Genomic DNA, 17470 nt, shown 5'->3' on the forward strand with positions numbered 1-17470 from the left:
ATATCTACACACCTGTTGACACTAGTTAATAAAGAGTCTAATCATATCATCTACACACCTGTTGACACTAGTTAATAAAGAGTCTAATATCATTTACACACCTGTTGACACTAGTTAATAAAGAGTCTAATATCATATCTACAGACCTGTTGACACTAGTTAATAAAGAGTCTAATATCATCTACACACCTGTTGACACTAGTTAATAAAGAGTCTAATATCATATCTACACACCTGTTGACACTAGTTAATAAAGAGTATAATATCATCTACACACCTGTTGACACTAGTTAATAAAGAGTCTAATATCATCTACACACCTGTTGACACTAGTTAATAAAGAGTCTAATCATATCATCTACACACCTGTTGACACTAGTTAATAAAGAGTCTAATATCATCTACACACCTGTTGACACTAGTTAATAAAGAGTCTAATATCATCTACACACCTGTTGACACTAGTTAATAAAGAGTCTAATCATATCTACACACCTGTTGACACTAGTTAATAAAGAGTCTAATATCATCTACACACCTGTTGACACTAGTTAATAAAGAGTCTAATATCATCTACACACCTGTTGACACTAGTTAATAAAGAGTCTAATCATATCTACACACCTGTTGACACTAGTTAATAAAGAGTCTAATATCATCTACACACCTGTTGACACTAGTTAATAAAGAGTCTAATATCATCTACAGACCTGTTGACACTAGTTAATAAAGAGTCTAATATCATCTACACACCTGTTGACACTAGTTAATAAAGAGTCTAATATCATCTACACACCTGTTGACACTAGTTAATAAAGAGTCTAATCATATCATCTACACACCTGTTGACACTAGTTAATAAAGAGTCTAATATCATCTACACACCTGTTGACACTAGTTAATAAAGAGTCTAATATCATCTACACACCTGTTGACACTAGTTAATAAAGAGTCTAATCATATCATCTACACACCTGTTGACACTAGTTAATAAAGAGTCTAATCATATCTACACACCTGTTGACACTAGTTAATAAAGAGTCTAATATCATTTACACACCTGTTGACACTAGTTAATAAAGAGTCTAATCATATCTACACACCTGTTGACACTAGTTAATAAAGAGTATAATCATATCATCTACACACCAGTTGAAACTAGTCTCAGAGTATAATAAATGAATAATACAAAATCACAATCAAGCACCCAGCCAACAATGCATACAGTACAATCATATATTGGTACACGGATCTGATACACGCTACACCTTCATGTGATAAGACTAGGAGTGCATCTAACAAGCAGAGTATTTCCATATGTCCAAACGTGTCTGCGTCGGAGAATTGCATGCCGTGTGCTACATGTCCGAAAAGGGCAGCGAGCAGCATGGACACTAAAGGGTTACAGCGAGCAGCATGGACACTAAAGGGCAGCGAGCAGCATGGACACTAAAGGGTTACAGCGAGCAGCATGGACACTAAAGGGCAGCGAGCAGCATGGACACTAAAGGGCAGCGAGCAGCATGGACACTAGAGGGCTACAGCGAGCAGCATGGACACTAAAGGGCAGCGAGCAGCATGGACACTAAAGGGCTACAGCGAGCAGCATGGACACTAAAGGGCTACAGCGAGCAGCATGGACACTAAAGGGCAGCGAGCAGCATGGACACTAAAGGGCTACAGCGAGCAGCATGGACACTAAAGGGCAGCGAGCAGCATGGACACTAAAGGGCAGCGAGCAGCATGGACACTAAAGGGCAGCGAGCAGCATGGACACTAAAGGGCAGCGAGCAGCATGGACACTAAAGGGCAGTGAGCAGCATGGACACTAAAGGGTTACAGCGAGCAGCATGGACACTAAAGGGCTACAGCGAGCAGCATGGACACTAAAGGGTTACAGCGAGCAGCATGGACACTAAAGGGTTACAGCGAGCAGCATGGACACTAAAGGGCAGCGAGCAGCATGGACACTAAAGGGCTACAGCGAGCAGCATGGACACTAAAGGGCTACAGCGAGCAGCATGGACACTAAAGGGCAGCGAGCAGCATGGACACTAAAGGGCAGCGAGCAGCATGGACACTAAAGGGCTACAGTGAGCAGCATGGACACTAAAGGGCTACAGCGAGCAGCATGGACACTAAAGGGCTACAGCGAGCAGCATGGACACTAAAGGGTTACAGCGAGCAGCATGGACACTAAAGGGCTACAGCGAGCAGCATGGACACTAAAGGGTTACAGCGAGCAGCATGGACACTAAAGGGCAGCGAGCAGCATGGACACTAAAGGGCTACAGCGAGCAGCATGGACACTAAAGGGCAGCGAGCAGCATGGACACTAAAGGGCTACAGCGAGCAGCATGGACACTAAAGGGCAGCGAGCAGCATGGACACTAAAGGACAGCGAGCAGCATGGACACTAAAGGGTTACAGCGAGCAGCATGGACACTAAAGGGCAGCGAGCAGCATGGACACTAAAGGGTTACAGCGAGCAGCATGGACACTAAAGGGCTACAGCGAGCAGCATGGACACTAAAGGGCAGCGAGCAGCATGGACACTAAAGGGCTACAGCGAGCAGCATGGACACTAAAGGGCAGCGAGCAGCATGGACACTAAAGGGTTACAGCGAGCAGCATGGACACTAAAGGGCTACAGCGAGCAGCATGGACACTAAAGGGCAGCGAGCAGCATGGACACTAAAGGGCAGCGAGCAGCATGGACACTAAAGGGCAGCGAGCAGCATGGACACTAAAGGGCTACAGCGAGCAGCATGGACACTAAAGGGCAGCGAGCAGCATGGACACTAAAGGGCAGCGAGCAGCATGGACACTAAAGGGCAGCGAGCAGCATGGACACTAAAGGGCAGCGAGCAGCATGGACACTAAAGGGCAGCGAGCAGCATGGACACTAAAGGGCAGCGAGCAGCATGGACACTAAAGGGCAGCGAGCAGCATGGACACTAAAGGGCAGTGAGCAGCATGGACACTAAAGGGTTACAGCGAGCAGCATGGACACTAAAGGGCAGCGAGCAGCATGGACACTAAAGGGTTACAGCGAGCAGCATGGACACTAAAGGGCAGCGAGCAGCATGGACACTAAATGGCTACAGCGAGCAGCATGGACACTAAAGGGCAGCGAGCAGCATGGACACTAAAGGGCTACAGCGAGCAGCATGGACACTAAAGGGTTACAGCGAGCAGCATGGACACTAAAGGGCTACAGCGAGCAGCATGGACACTAAAGGGCTACAGCGAGCAGCATGGACACTAAAGGGCAGCGAGCAGCATGGACACTAAAGGGCTACAGCGAGCAGCATGGACACTAAAGGGTTACAGCGAGCAGCATGGACACTAAAGGGCAGCGAGCAGCATGGACACTAAAGGGCAGCGAGCAGCATGGACACTAAAGGGCAGCGAGCAGCATGGACACTAAAGGGCTACAGCGAGCAGCATGGACACTAAAGGGCTACAGCGAGCAGCATGGACACTAAAGGGCAGCGAGCAGCATGGACACTAAAGGGCAGCGAGCAGCATGGACACTAAAGGGTTACAGCGAGCAGCATGGACACTAAAGGGCAGCGAGCAGCATGGACACTAAAGGGTTACAGCGAGCAGCATGGACACTAAAGGGCTACAGCGAGCAGCATGGACACTAAAGGGCAGCGAGCAGCATGGACACTAAAGGGCAGCGAGCAGCATGGACACTAAAGGGCAGCGAGCAGCATGGACACTAAAGGGTTACAGCGAGCAGCATGGACACTAAAGGGCAGCGAGCAGCATGGACACTAAAGGGCAGCGAGCAGCATGGACACTAAAGGGCAGCGAGCAGCATGGACACTAAAGGGCAGCGAGCAGCATGGACACTAAAGGGCAGCGAGCAGCATGGACACTAAAGGGTTACAGCGAGCAGCATGGACACTAAAGGGCTACAGCGAGCAGCATGGACACTAAAGGGTTACAGTGAGCAGCATGGACACTAAAGGGTTACAGTGAGCAGCATGGACACTAAAGGGTTACAGTGAGCAGCATGGACACTAAAGGGCAGCGAGCAGCATGGACACTAAAGGGCAGTGAGCAGCATGGACACTAAAGGGCAGTGAGCAGCATGGACACTAAAGGGCTACAGTGAGCAGCATGGACACTAAAGGGTTACAGCGAGCAGCATGGACACTAAAGGGTTACAGCGAGCAGCATGGACACTAAAGGGCAGTGAGCAGCATGGACACTAAAGGGTTACAGCGAGCAGCATGGACACTAAAGGGCAGTGAGCAGCATGGACACTAAAGGGTTACAGCGAGCAGCATGGACACTAAAGGGCAGCGAGCAGCATGGACACTAAAGGGCAGCGAGCAGCATGGACACTAAAGGGCTACAGCGAGCAGCATGGACACTAAAGGGCAGCGAGCAGCATGGACACTAAAGGGCAGCGAGCAGCATGGACACTAAAGGGCAGCGAGCAGCATGGACACTAAAGGGCAGCGAGCAGCATGGACACTAAAGGGTTACAGCGAGCAGCATGGACACTAAAGGGCAGCGAGCAGCATGGACACTAAAGGGTTACAGCGAGCAGCATGGACACTAAAGGGCTACAGCGAGCAGCATGGACACTAAAGGGTTACAGCGAGCAGCATGGACACTAAAGGGCTACAGCGAGCAGCATGGACACTAAAGGGCTACAGCGAGCAGCATGGACACTAAAGGGTTACAGTGAGCAGCATGGACACTAAAGGGCTACAGCGAGCAGCATGGACACTAAAGGGCTACAGCGAGCAGCATGGACACTAAAGGGCTACAGCGAGCAGCATGGACACTAAAGGGCTACAGCGAGCAGCATGGACACTAAAGGGTTACAGTGAGCAGCATGGACACTAAAGGGCAGCGAGCAGCATGGACACTAAAGGGCAGCGAGCAGCATGGACACTAAAGGGCAGCGAGCAGCATGGACACTAAAGGGTTACAGCGAGCAGCATGGACACTAAAGGGCAGTGAGCAGCATGGACACTAAAGGGCAGCGAGCAGCATGGACACTAAAGGGCAGCGAGCAGCATGGACACTAAAGGGTTACAGCGAGCAGCATGGACACTAAAGGGCTACAGCGAGCAGCATGGACACTAAAGGGCTACAGCGAGCAGCATGGACACTAAAGGGTTACAGCGAGCAGCATGGACACTAAAGGGCTACAGCGAGCAGCATGGACACTAAAGGGCAGCGAGCAGCATGGACACTAAAGGGCAGCGAGCAGCATGGACACTAAAGGGCTACAGCGAGCAGCATGGACACTAAAGGGTTACAGCGAGCAGCATGGACACTAAAGGGTTACAGCGAGCAGCATGGACACTAAAGGGTTACAGCGAGCAGCATGGACACTAAAGGGCAGCGAGCAGCATGGACACTAAAGGGCAGCGAGCAGCATGGACACTAAAGGGCAGCGAGCAGCATGGACACTAAAGGGTTACAGCGAGCAGCATGGACACTAAAGGGTTACAGCGAGCAGCATGGACACTAAAGGGCAGCGAGCAGCATGGACACTAAAGGGTTACAGCGAGCAGCATGGACACTAAAGGGCAGCGAGCAGCATGGACACTAAAGGGCAGCGAGCAGCATGGACACTAAAGGGCAGCGAGCAGCATGGACACTAAAGGGCAGCGAGCAGCATGGACACTAAAGGGCAGCGAGCAGCATGGACACTAAAGGGCTACAGCGAGCAGCATGGACACTAAAGGGCTACAGCGAGCAGCATGGACACTAAAGGGCAGCGAGCAGCATGGACACTAAAGGGCAGCGAGCAGCATGGACACTAAAGGGTTACAGCGAGCAGCATGGACACTAAAGGGCTACAGCGAGCAGCATGGACACTAAAGGGCAGCGAGCAGCATGGACACTAAAGGGCAGCGAGCAGCATGGACACTAAAGGGCAGCGAGCAGCATGGACACTAAAGGGCTACAGCGAGCAGCATGGACACTAAAGGGCTACAGCGAGCAGCATGGACACTAAAGGGCAGCGAGCAGCATGGACACTAAAGGGCTACAGCGAGCAGCATGGACACTAAAGGGCAGCGAGCAGCATGGACACTAAAGGGCTACAGTGAGCAGCATGGACACTAAAGGGTTACAGCGAGCAGCATGGACACTAAAGGGCTACAGCGAGCAGCATGGACACTAAAGGGCAGCGAGCAGCATGGACACTAAAGGGCTACAGCGAGCAGCATGGACACTAAAGGGCAGCGAGCAGCATGGACACTAAAGGGTTACAGCGAGCAGCATGGACACTAAAGGGCAGCGAGCAGCATGGACACTAAAGGGCAGCGAGCAGCATGGACACTAAAGGGCTACAGCGAGCAGCATGGACACTAAAGGGCAGCGAGCAGCATGGACACTAAAGGGCAGCGAGCAGCATGGACACTAAAGGGCAGCGAGCAGCATGGACACTAAAGGGCAGCGAGCAGCATGGACACTAAAGGGCTACAGCGAGCAGCATGGACACTAAAGGGCAGCGAGCAGCATGGACACTAAAGGGCAGCGAGCAGCATGGACACTAAAGGGTTACAGCGAGCAGCATGGACACTAAAGGGCAGCGAGCAGCATGGACACTAAAGGGCAGCGAGCAGCATGGACACTAAAGGGCAGCGAGCAGCATGGACACTAAAGGGCTACAGCGAGCAGCATGGACACTAAAGGGCAGCGAGCAGCATGGACACTAAAGGGCAGCGAGCAGCATGGACACTAAAGGGCTACAGCGAGCAGCATGGACACTAAAGGGCAGCGAGCAGCATGGACACTAAAGGGCAGCGAGCAGCATGGACACTAAAGGGCAGCGAGCAGCATGGACACTAAAGGGCTACAGCGAGCAGCATGGACACTAAAGGGCAGCGAGCAGCATGGACACTAAAGGGCAGCGAGCAGCATGGACACTAAAGGGCAGCGAGCAGCATGGACACTAAAGGGTTACAGCGAGCAGCATGGACACTAAAGGGCTACAGCGAGCAGCATGGACACTAAAGGGCAGCGAGCAGCATGGACACTAAAGGGCTACAGCGAGCAGCATGGACACTAAAGGGCTACAGCGAGCAGCATGGACACTAAAGGGCTACAGCGAGCAGCATGGACACTAAAGGGCAGCGAGCAGCATGGACACTAAAGGGCAGCGAGCAGCATGGACACTAAAGGGCAGCGAGCAGCATGGACACTAAAGGGCAGCGAGCAGCATGGACACTAAAGGGCTACAGCGAGCAGCATGGACACTAAAGGGCTACAGCGAGCAGCATGGACACTAAAGGGTTACAGTGAGCAGCATGGACACTAAAGGGTTACAGTGAGCAGCATGGACACTAAAGGGTTACAGTGAGCAGCATGGACACTAAAGGGCAGCGAGCAGCATGGACACTAAAGGGCAGTGAGCAGCATGGACACTAAAGGGCAGTGAGCAGCATGGACACTAAAGGGCTACAGTGAGCAGCATGGACACTAAAGGGTTACAGCGAGCAGCATGGACACTAAAGGGTTACAGCGAGCAGCATGGACACTAAAGGGCTACAGCGAGCAGCATGGACACTAAAGGGTTACAGTGAGCAGCATGGACACTAAAGGGTTACAGTGAGCAGCATGGACACTAAAGGGTTACAGTGAGCAGCATGGACACTAAAGGGCAGCGAGCAGCATGGACACTAAAGGGCAGTGAGCAGCATGGACACTAAAGGGCAGTGAGCAGCATGGACACTAAAGGGCTACAGTGAGCAGCATGGACACTAAAGGGTTACAGCGAGCAGCATGGACACTAAAGGGTTACAGCGAGCAGCATGGACACTAAAGGGCAGTGAGCAGCATGGACACTAAAGGGTTACAGCGAGCAGCATGGACACTAAAGGGCAGTGAGCAGCATGGACACTAAAGGGTTACAGCGAGCAGCATGGACACTAAAGGGCAGCGAGCAGCATGGACACTAAAGGGCAGCGAGCAGCATGGACACTAAAGGGCTACAGCGAGCAGCATGGACACTAAAGGGCAGCGAGCAGCATGGACACTAAAGGGCAGCGAGCAGCATGGACACTAAAGGGCAGCGAGCAGCATGGACACTAAAGGGCAGCGAGCAGCATGGACACTAAAGGGTTACAGCGAGCAGCATGGACACTAAAGGGCAGCGAGCAGCATGGACACTAAAGGGTTACAGCGAGCAGCATGGACACTAAAGGGCTACAGCGAGCAGCATGGACACTAAAGGGTTACAGCGAGCAGCATGGACACTAAAGGGCTACAGCGAGCAGCATGGACACTAAAGGGCTACAGCGAGCAGCATGGACACTAAAGGGTTACAGTGAGCAGCATGGACACTAAAGGGCTACAGCGAGCAGCATGGACACTAAAGGGCTACAGCGAGCAGCATGGACACTAAAGGGCTACAGCGAGCAGCATGGACACTAAAGGGCTACAGCGAGCAGCATGGACACTAAAGGGTTACAGTGAGCAGCATGGACACTAAAGGGCAGCGAGCAGCATGGACACTAAAGGGCAGCGAGCAGCATGGACACTAAAGGGCAGCGAGCAGCATGGACACTAAAGGGTTACAGCGAGCAGCATGGACACTAAAGGGCAGTGAGCAGCATGGACACTAAAGGGCAGCGAGCAGCATGGACACTAAAGGGCAGCGAGCAGCATGGACACTAAAGGGTTACAGCGAGCAGCATGGACACTAAAGGGCTACAGCGAGCAGCATGGACACTAAAGGGCTACAGCGAGCAGCATGGACACTAAAGGGTTACAGCGAGCAGCATGGACACTAAAGGGCTACAGCGAGCAGCATGGACACTAAAGGGCAGCGAGCAGCATGGACACTAAAGGGCAGCGAGCAGCATGGACACTAAAGGGCTACAGCGAGCAGCATGGACACTAAAGGGTTACAGCGAGCAGCATGGACACTAAAGGGTTACAGCGAGCAGCATGGACACTAAAGGGTTACAGCGAGCAGCATGGACACTAAAGGGCAGCGAGCAGCATGGACACTAAAGGGCAGCGAGCAGCATGGACACTAAAGGGCAGCGAGCAGCATGGACACTAAAGGGTTACAGCGAGCAGCATGGACACTAAAGGGTTACAGCGAGCAGCATGGACACTAAAGGGCAGCGAGCAGCATGGACACTAAAGGGTTACAGCGAGCAGCATGGACACTAAAGGGCAGCGAGCAGCATGGACACTAAAGGGCAGCGAGCAGCATGGACACTAAAGGGCAGCGAGCAGCATGGACACTAAAGGGCAGCGAGCAGCATGGACACTAAAGGGCAGCGAGCAGCATGGACACTAAAGGGCTACAGCGAGCAGCATGGACACTAAAGGGCTACAGCGAGCAGCATGGACACTAAAGGGCAGCGAGCAGCATGGACACTAAAGGGCAGCGAGCAGCATGGACACTAAAGGGTTACAGCGAGCAGCATGGACACTAAAGGGCTACAGCGAGCAGCATGGACACTAAAGGGCAGCGAGCAGCATGGACACTAAAGGGCAGCGAGCAGCATGGACACTAAAGGGCAGCGAGCAGCATGGACACTAAAGGGCTACAGCGAGCAGCATGGACACTAAAGGGCTACAGCGAGCAGCATGGACACTAAAGGGCAGCGAGCAGCATGGACACTAAAGGGCTACAGCGAGCAGCATGGACACTAAAGGGCAGCGAGCAGCATGGACACTAAAGGGCTACAGTGAGCAGCATGGACACTAAAGGGTTACAGCGAGCAGCATGGACACTAAAGGGCTACAGCGAGCAGCATGGACACTAAAGGGCAGCGAGCAGCATGGACACTAAAGGGCTACAGCGAGCAGCATGGACACTAAAGGGCAGCGAGCAGCATGGACACTAAAGGGTTACAGCGAGCAGCATGGACACTAAAGGGCAGCGAGCAGCATGGACACTAAAGGGCAGCGAGCAGCATGGACACTAAAGGGCTACAGCGAGCAGCATGGACACTAAAGGGCAGCGAGCAGCATGGACACTAAAGGGCAGCGAGCAGCATGGACACTAAAGGGCAGCGAGCAGCATGGACACTAAAGGGCAGCGAGCAGCATGGACACTAAAGGGCTACAGCGAGCAGCATGGACACTAAAGGGCAGCGAGCAGCATGGACACTAAAGGGCAGCGAGCAGCATGGACACTAAAGGGTTACAGCGAGCAGCATGGACACTAAAGGGCAGCGAGCAGCATGGACACTAAAGGGCAGCGAGCAGCATGGACACTAAAGGGCAGCGAGCAGCATGGACACTAAAGGGCTACAGCGAGCAGCATGGACACTAAAGGGCAGCGAGCAGCATGGACACTAAAGGGCAGCGAGCAGCATGGACACTAAAGGGCTACAGCGAGCAGCATGGACACTAAAGGGCAGCGAGCAGCATGGACACTAAAGGGCAGCGAGCAGCATGGACACTAAAGGGCAGCGAGCAGCATGGACACTAAAGGGCTACAGCGAGCAGCATGGACACTAAAGGGCAGCGAGCAGCATGGACACTAAAGGGCAGCGAGCAGCATGGACACTAAAGGGCAGCGAGCAGCATGGACACTAAAGGGTTACAGCGAGCAGCATGGACACTAAAGGGCTACAGCGAGCAGCATGGACACTAAAGGGCAGCGAGCAGCATGGACACTAAAGGGCTACAGCGAGCAGCATGGACACTAAAGGGCTACAGCGAGCAGCATGGACACTAAAGGGCTACAGCGAGCAGCATGGACACTAAAGGGCAGCGAGCAGCATGGACACTAAAGGGCAGCGAGCAGCATGGACACTAAAGGGCAGCGAGCAGCATGGACACTAAAGGGCAGCGAGCAGCATGGACACTAAAGGGCTACAGCGAGCAGCATGGACACTAAAGGGCAGCGAGCAGCATGGACACTAAAGGGCAGCGAGCAGCATGGACACTAAAGGGCTACAGCGAGCAGCATGGACACTAAAGGGCTACAGCGAGCAGCATGGACACTAAAGGGCTACAGCGAGCAGCATGGACACTAAAGGGCAGCGAGCAGCATGGACACTAAAGGGCAGCGAGCAGCATGGACACTAAAGGGCTACAGCGAGCAGCATGGACACTAAAGGGCAGCGAGCAGCATGGACACTAAAGGGCAGCGAGCAGCATGGACACTAAAGGGCAGCGAGCAGCATGGACACTAAAGGGCAGCGAGCAGCATGGACACTAAAGGGCAGCTAGCAGCATGGACACTAAAGGGTTACAGCGAGCAGCATGGACACTAAAGGGCAGCGAGCAGCATGGACACTAAAGGGTTACAGCGAGCAGCATGGACACTAAAGGGCAGCGAGCAGCATGGACACTAAAGGGTTACAGCGAGCAGCATGGACACTAAAGGGCTACAGCGAGCAGCATGGACACTAAAGGGCAGCGAGCAGCATGGACACTAAAGGGCAGCGAGCAGCATGGACACTAAAGGGCAGCGAGCAGCATGGACACTAAAGGGCAGCGAGCAGCATGGACACTAAAGGGTTACAGCGAGCAGCATGGACACTAAAGGGCAGCGAGCAGCATGGACACTAAAGGGCTACAGCGAGCAGCATGGACACTAAAGGGCAGCGAGCAGCATGGACACTAAAGGGTTACAGCGAGCAGCATGGACACTAAAGGGTTACAGCGAGCAGCATGGACACTAAAGGGCAGCAAGCAGCATGGACATTAAAGGGCAGCGAGCAGCATGGACACTAAAGGGCTACAGCGAGCAGCATGGACACTAAAGGGCAGCGAGCAGCATGGACACTAAAGGACAGCGAGCAGCATGGACACTAAAGGGCTACAGCGAGCAGCATGGACACTAAAGGGCTACAGCGAGCAGCATGGACACTAAAGGGCTACAGCGAGCAGCATGGACACTAAAGGGTTACAGCGAGCAGCATGGACACTAAAGGGCAGCGAGCAGCATGGACACTAAAGGGTTACAGCGAGCAGCATGGACACTAAAGGGCTACAGCGAGCAGCATGGACACTAAAGGGCAGCGAGCAGCATGGACACTAAAGGGCAGCGAGCAGCATGGACACTAAAGGGTTACAGCGAGCAGCATGGACACTAAAGGGCAGCGAGCAGCATGGACACTAAAGGGCAGCGAGCAGCATGGACACTAAAGGGTTACAGCGAGCAGCATGGACACTAAAGGGCAGCGAGCAGCATGGACACTAAAGGGTTACAGCGAGCAGCATGGACACTAAAGGGCAGCGAGCAGCATGGACACTAAAGGGCAGCGAGCAGCATGGACACTAAAGGGTTACAGTGAGCAGCATGGACACTAAAGGGCAGCGAGCAGCATGGACACTAAAGGGTTACAGTGAGCAGCATGGACACTAAAGGGCAGCGAGCAGCATGGACACTAAAGGGCTACAGCGAGCAGCATGGACACTAAAGGGCAGCTAGCAGCATGGACACTAAAGGGCAGCGAGCAGCATGGACACTAAAGGGCAGTGAGCAGCATGGACACTAAAGGGCAGCGAGCAGCATGGACACTAAAGGGCAGCGAGCAGCATGGACACTAAAGGGCAGCGAGCAGCATGGACACTAAAGGGTTACAGCGAGCAGCATGGACACTAAAGGGCAGCGAGCAGCATGGACACTAAAGGGCAGCGAGCAGCATGGACACTAAAGGGCAGCGAGCAGCATGGACACTAAAGGGCAGCGAGCAGCATGGACACTAAAGGGCTACAGCGAGCAGCATGGACACTAAAGGGCAGCGAGCAGCATGGACACTAAAGGGCAGCGAGCAGCATGGACACTAAAGGGCAGCGAGCAGCATGGACACTAAAGGGCAGCGAGCAGCATGGACACTAAAGGGCTACAGCGAGCAGCATGGACACTAAAGGGTTACAGCGAGCAGCATGGACACTAAAGGGCTACAGCGAGCAGCATGGACACTAAAGGGCAGCGAGCAGCATGGACACTAAAGGGCTACAGTGAGCAGCATGGACACTAAAGGGCAGCGAGCAGCATGGACACTAAAGGGCTACAGCGAGCAGCATGGACACTAAAGGGTTACAGCGAGCAGCATGGACACTAAAGGGCAGCGAGCAGCATGGACACTAAAGGGCTACAGCGAGCAGCATGGACACTAAAGGGTTACAGCGAGCAGCATGGACACTAAAGGGTTACAGCGAGCAGCATGGACACTAAAGGGCAGCGAGCAGCATGGACACTAAAGGGCAGCGAGCAGCATGGACACTAAAGGGTTACAGCGAGCAGCATGGACACTAAAGGGCAGCGAGCAGCATGGACACTAAAGGGCAGCGAGCAGCATGGACACTAAAGGGCAGCGAGCAGCATGGACACTAAAGGGCAGCGAGCAGCATGGACACTAAAGGGCAGCGAGCAGCATGGACACTAAAGGGCTACAGCGAGCAGCATGGACACTAAAGGGTTACAGCGAGCAGCATGGACACTAAAGGGCTACAGCGAGCAGCATGGACACTAAAGGGCAGCGAGCAGCATGGACACTAAAGGGCTACAGCGAGCAGCATGGACACTAAAGGGCAGCGAGCAGCATGGACACTAAAGGGCAGCGAGCAGCATGGACACTAAAGGGCTACAGCGAGCAGCATGGACACTAAAGGGCTACAGCGAGCAGCATGGACACTAAAGGGCTACAGCGAGCAGCATGGACACTAAAGGGCAGTGAGCAGCATGGACACTAAAGGGCAGCGAGCAGCATGGACACTAAAGGGCAGCGAGCAGCATGGACACTAAAGGGCTACAGCGAGCAGCATGGACACTAAAGGGCAGCGAGCAGCATGGACACTAAAGGGTTACAGCGAGCAGCATGGACACTAAAGGGCAGCGAGCAGCATGGACACTAAAGGGCAGCGAGCAGCATGGACACTAAAGGGCAGCGAGCAGCATGGACACTAAAGGGCAGCGAGCAGCATGGACACTAAAGGGCAGCGAGCAGCATGGACACTAAAGGGCAGCGAGCAGCATGGACACTAAAGGGCAGCGAGCAGCATGGACACTAAAGGGCTACAGTGAGCAGCATGGACACTAAAGGGCAGCGAGCAGCATGGACACTAAAGGGCAGCGAGCAGCATGGACACTAAAGGGCTACAGCGAGCAGCATGGACACTAAAGGGCAGCGAGCAGCATGGACACTAAAGGGCTACAGCGAGCAGCATGGACACTAAAGGGCTACAGCGAGCAGCATGGACACTAAAGGGCAGCGAGCAGCATGGACACTAAAGGGCAGCGAGCAGCATGGACACTAAAGGGCTACAGCGAGCAGCATGGACACTAAAGGGCAGCGAGCAGCATGGACACTAAAGGGCAGCGAGCAGCATGGACACTAAAGGGCAGCGAGCAGCATGGACACTAAAGGGCAGCGAGCAGCATGGACACTAAAGGGCAGCGAGCAGCATGGACACTAAAGGGCAGCGAGCAGCATGGACACTAAAGGGCAGCGAGCAGCATGGACACTAAAGGGCAGCGAGCAGCATGGACACTAAAGGGCAGTGAGCAGCATGGACACTAAAGGGCAGCGAGCAGCATGGACACTAAAGGGCAGCGAGCAGCATGGACACTAAAGGGCAGTGAGCAGCATGGACACTAAAGGGTTACAGCGAGCAGCATGGACACTAAAGGGCAGCGAGCAGCATGGACACTAAAGGGCAGCGAGCAGCATGGACACTAAAGGGCAGTGAGCAGCATGGACACTAAAGGGCAGCGAGCAGCATGGACACTAAAGGGTTACAGCGAGCAGCATGGACACTAAAGGGCAGCGAGCAGCATGGACACTAAAGGGCAGTGAGCAGCATGGACACTAAAGGGTTACAGCGAGCAGCATGGACACTAAAGGGCAGCGAGCAGCATGGACACTAAAGGGCAGCGAGCAGCATGGACACTAAAGGGCAGCGAGCAGCATGGACACTAAAGGGCAGCGAGCAGCATGGACACTAAAGGGCAGCGAGCAGCATGGACACTAAAGGGCAGCGAGCAGCATGGACACTAAAGGGCAGCGAGCAGCATGGACACTAAAGGGCTACAGCGAGCAGCATGGACACTAAAGGGCAGCGAGCAGCATGGACACTAAAGGGCTACAGCGAGCAGCATGGACACTAAAGGGCAGCGAGCAGCATGGACACTAAAGGGCAGCGAGCAGCATGGACACTAAAGGGCAGCGAGCAGCATGGACACTAAAGGGCAGCGAGCAGCATGGACACTAAAGGGCAGTGAGCAGCATGGACACTAAAGGGCTACAGCGAGCAGCATGGACACTAAAGGGCTACAGCGAGCAGCATGGACACTAAAGGGCAGTGAGCAGCATGGACACTAAAGGGCTACAGCGAGCAGCATGGACACTAAAGGGCAGCGAGCAGCATGGACACTAAAGGGCTACAGCGAGCAGCATGGACACTAAAGGGCAGCGAGCAGCATGGACACTAAAGGGCTACAGCGAGCAGCATGGACACTAAAGGGCAGCGAGCAGCATGGACACTAAAGGGCTACAGCGAGCAGCATGGACACTAAAGGGCTACAGCGAGCAGCATGGACACTAAAGGGCTACAGCGAGCAGCATGGACACTAAAGGGCAGCGAGCAGCATGGACACTAAAGGGCAGCGAGCAGCATGGACACTAAAGGGCTACAGCGAGCAGCATGGACACTAAAGGGCAGCGAGCAGCATGGACACTAAAGGGCTACAGCGAGCAGCATGGACACTAAAGGGCAGCGAGCAGCATGGACACTAAAGGGCAGCGAGCAGCATGGACACTAAAGGGCAGCGAGCAGCATGGACACTAAAGGGTTACAGCGAGCAGCATGGACACTAAAGGGCAGCGAGCAGCATGGACACTAAAGGGTTACAGCGAGCAGCATGGACACTAAAGGGCAGCGAGCAGCATGGACACTAAAGGGCAGCGAGCAGCATGGACACTAAAGGGCAGCTAGCAGCATGGACACTAAAGGGTTACAGCGAGCAGCATGGACACTAAAGGGCAGCGAGCAGCATGGACACTAAAGGGTTACAGCGAGCAGCATGGACACTAAAGGGCAGCGAGCAGCATGGACACTAAAGGGTTACAGCGAGCAGCATGGACACTAAAGGGCTACAGCGAGCAGCATGGACACTAAAGGGCAGCGAGCAGCATGGACACTAAAGGGCAGCGAGCAGCATGGACACTAAAGGGCAGCGAGCAGCATGGACACTAAAGGGCAGCGAGCAGCATGGACACTAAAGGGTTACAGCGAGCAGCATGGACACTAAAGGGCAGCGAGCAGCATGGACACTAAAGGGCTACAGCGAGCAGCATGGACACTAAAGGGCAGCGAGCAGCATGGACACTAAAGGGTTACAGCGAGCAGCATGGACACTAAAGGGTTACAGCGAGCAGCATGGACACTAAAGGGCAGCAAGCAGCATGGACATTAAAGGGCAGCGAGCAGCATGGACACTAAAGGGCTACAGCGAGCAGCATGGACACTAAAGGGCTACAGCGAGCAGCATGGACACTAAAGGGCTACAGCGAGCAGCATGGACACTAAAGGGTTACAGCGAGCAGCATGGACACTAAAGGGCAGCGAGCAGCATGGACACTAAAGGGTTACAGCGAGCAGCATGGACACTAAAGGGCTACAGCGAGCAGCATGGACACTAAAGGGCAGCGAGCAGCATGGACACTAAAGGGCAGCGAGCAGCATGGACACTAAAGGGTTACAGCGAGCAGCATGGACACTAAAGGGCAGCGAGCAGCATGGACACTAAAGGGCAGCGAGCAGCATGGACACTAAAGGGTTACAGCGAGCAGCATGGACACTAAAGGGCAGCGAGCAGCATGGACACTAAAGGGTTACAGCGAGCAGCATGGACACTAAAGGGCAGCGAGCAGCATGGACACTAAAGGGCAGCGAGCAGCATGGACACTAAAGGGTTACAGTGAGCAGCATGGACACTAAAGGGCAGCGAGCAGCATGGACACTAAAGGGTTACAGTGAGCAGCATGGACACTAAAGGGCAGCGAGCAGCATGGACACTAAAGGGCTACAGCGAGCAGCATGGACACTAAAGGGCAGCTAGCAGCATGGACACTAAAGGGCAGCGAGCAGCATGGACACTAAAGGGCAGTGAGCAGCATGGACACTAAAGGGCAGCGAGCAGCATGGACACTAAAGGGCAGCGAGCAGCATGGACACTAAAGGGCAGCGAGCAGCATGGACACTAAAGGGCAGCGAGCAGCATGGACACTAAAGGGCAGCGAGCAGCATGGACACTAAAGGGCTACAGCGAGCAGCATGGACACTAAAGGGTTACAGCGAGCAGCATGGACACTAAAGGGCTACAGCGAGCAGCATGGACACTAAAGGGCAGCGAGCAGCATGGACACTAAAGGGCTACAGTGAGCAGCATGGACACTAAAGGGCAGCGAGCAGCATGGACACTAAAGGGCTACAGCGAGCAGCATGGACACTAAAGGGTTACAGCGAGCAGCATGGACACTAAAGGGCAGCGAGCAGCATGGACACT

General features: G+C 53.7%; 1 protein-coding gene across 3 annotated transcripts in view; it reads right to left on the reverse strand.

Moving 5' to 3' along the window:
- The window catches only part of sap30bp (SAP30 binding protein), a gene marked incomplete at its 5' end in the record, with an annotated part of 83800 nt that overhangs the window by 51550 nt on the left and 14780 nt on the right, over nucleotides 1–17470 (reverse strand). The gene's annotated exons all lie outside the window — the stretch shown is intronic.

This window comes from Notolepis coatsorum, assembly GCF_963971535.1.
Source record: "Notolepis coatsorum genome assembly, chromosome: 10".
NCBI classification, from domain to species: Eukaryota; Metazoa; Chordata; class Actinopteri; order Aulopiformes; family Paralepididae; genus Notolepis; species Notolepis coatsorum.